The 2,831-nt window shown below is 36.2% G+C and overlaps 1 pseudogene across 1 annotated transcript; it reads right to left on the reverse strand.

Moving 5' to 3' along the window:
- Nucleotides 1-1,763: 1,763 nt before the first annotated feature.
- On the reverse strand, nt 1,764-2,470 carry LOC308339318 (small ribosomal subunit protein eS6-like; annotated as a pseudogene). The gene has a single exon. The product of its transcript is annotated as a small ribosomal subunit protein eS6-like (transcript).
- Nucleotides 2,471-2,831: the final 361 nt, after the last annotated feature.

The raw sequence follows: 2,831 nt of genomic DNA on the forward strand, positions 1-2,831 counted from the left end.
TATTTAGAAAGAATATGGTAAGCAAAATAAAAAATAAGAAATATTACCAATCTTACAAAAACTTTTTCAGAAAACAGAATTTATTTTACTACATTAATGTAATCCTGATACTAAAACATGACAAAGAGATTTTAAGAAATTTACTAACCAATACCCCTTATATACATAGACACACAAGCTCTTACCAAGAGAAGAAATTGAATCCATCAATATATAAAAAGGATAATACATCCTGAGCAAGTGGATTTTATATTAGGAATGCAAAGTTAATTTAACATTCAAAAATCAATGTAATTCACCATGTTAGAATAAATTTTTTAAAAATATATTCATCTCAACAGATGCAAGGAAAGCATTTGATATCATGGTAGAAAAACTTTTAGCAAGCTATCAGTAGAAGGGAAATTCACTGATCTGATAAAGGAATCTATAAAAAACCTATAACTTCATACTCAATGATAAAATACAAATCAGACTCAGTGTAGGTTGAACAAAAAAGTATGGCAGTACTAAATTTCTTAGTAATACTTTGGAGTTTCTAAGTATCTCCCACCAGTTAAAAGTGTGTCATCCATTGTACAATTTGACATGCTTAAAGCCAACAGACAAAAGAAAATTCAAATTCTGCCTCAGTTCACTGTTACCTTTTTCCATGAAGCCCTAGAGAAAACATTTACAAGAAGCATTCAAAAAGGAAAGGAAAGTAGCATTTTATTAATTATAACTGCTTATTAGAGTTAGAATTTCAAAACAAAGAATTTTCATTAACTGAGATGGTATACACCTTTCTCATAAGAAAGTTAAACCTAAAAGTCTCTAAACCAAACCAGACAAATGAGGTCTTCCCAATTATCCATACCCCCTTCCTTCCCCACCACTACCCTTTCCATGCTTAAACCAGTAGTCTTAGATGAGATGAGGAAATTTACTTGCTTCTTTTGTATTAGAGCCAACTAGGAAACCTGCTTTTAAATATATTCATAAAGAGGGTTTGAGAGGGTTTCCAAAGTAGTGATAAACAAATGGGGATTTTCAGCCCACATTGAAAGACTTTTGAAGGGCCATGTAATACTGAAAAGTTATGGGGCACGTGCACCCGAATGTTTATAGCAGCAATGTCCACAATAGCCAAACTATGGAGAGAACCTAGATGTCCATCAACAGACGAATGGATAAAGATGTGGTATAGATAGACACAATGGAATACTATACAGCCATCAATAGAAATGAAATCTTGCCTTTTGCAATGACATGGATGGAACTAGAGGGTATTATGCTGAGCAAAATAAGCCAATCAGAGAAAGACAATTATCATATGATCTCCCTGATATGAAGAATCTGAGAGGCAATGTGGGGGGTTTAAGGAGTAGGGAAGGAAAAAATGAAACAAGATGGGATCAGGAGGGAGACACTGTAAGAGACTCTTAATCTCACAAACCAAGAGAGAGTTGCTAGGGGGCGGTGGGGAGGGAGAAGGTGGTTTGGGTTATGGACTTTGGGGAGGGTATGTGCTATGGTGAGTGCTGTGAAGTGTATAAACCTGGCAATTCACAGACCTGTACCCCTGGGGCTAATAATACATTATATGTTAATAAAAAATAAAAAAATTTTAAAAATCCATTTCCAGAGTTTCAACTGTCATATATATAATTATTAAAATTATATGTAATATAAATATTATAACACAATTTAAGTATATATATTTTTTTTATGTCTGATCTTATTTATTACTCTTAGAAAATCTCATTTGGCTGGACTCAGACTTAGAGGTAGAAGCTCTCAGAAAGGACAGCCACTGTCTCTTGACATTCTTTTCCTGGTATCTTTCTTTGGTCTCCTTCATTCTTTTGGCCAAAAGTTTAGCATATTCTGCAACTTCTTCTTTGTCTTAGAACGCTGTCTCTTCAGAGCAATATGCTGATGCTTGTGTTGGAGGAACAAGACACTGAATCTTGGGCACTTTGGTTCTAGGTTTCTTACCTGCTTTGTTTAGGGGCTTTCTCACAACATACTGGCGGATATAAGCTTTTTTAGAGAGACTGAAAAGTTTGTGGATTATGCTAGCTCTTTTGGGCCCCAGGCAATAAGGCATAGTAGTATCAATAAGTCCAGTAAGAGCCTTCTTTTTTTGTACAATGACCAAGTTGAGAACACTGAGATCGGCATTCACAATGCAAGCCCAACAGATTTGTGTTTTCTTTCTCCAGTCCTCCTTGGTCTGTAGCAGGAATATCCCTTACTCAACAGCAGGTGGACACAGCCATGGATCAAGACTCCCTGCTTCATGGGGAAGCCTTGTTTGTCATTGTCACCACTGATTCGGACCGTATAACCCCTCCATTCTTCACCCATAACATCAGCAGCAACTTCTGTAGCCATAGGCTTTGCATGAAAGGTACAAGTAGTGTTCATCGACCACATCAATGAGTTTCTGGCAGGCAGTAGTTGGGAAAGAGATGTTTGGCTTCATCCTAAAGCAGCCTACTATCTCAGAGGTGCCATGAAAGAGTTATCTTTTTTTTTTTTTTTTTAAAGTAAATTCTACATCCAACTCGGGGCTCAAACTCATGACCCAGAGATCAAGAGTTCCATGCTCTACTAGCCAGCCAGGTATCCCAAGCAAATGGTTCTTTTATAATTTTTTCAAACACTTGATCAGCCTAAAATGTATTATGCTGGTTCCTCTTTTCCTTCACTGTGCAGAAGCTTTTTATTTTGATGTAGTCCCAATAGTTTATTTTTGCTTTTGTTTCCCTTGCTTCAGAAACTATCTAGAAAAAAGTTACTATAGCCAATGTCAGAGAAATAAATATCTGTGCTCTCTTCTAGGA

Source organism: Martes martes (assembly GCF_963455335.1).
Source record: "Martes martes genome assembly, chromosome: 3".
NCBI classification, from domain to species: domain Eukaryota; kingdom Metazoa; phylum Chordata; class Mammalia; order Carnivora; family Mustelidae; genus Martes; species Martes martes.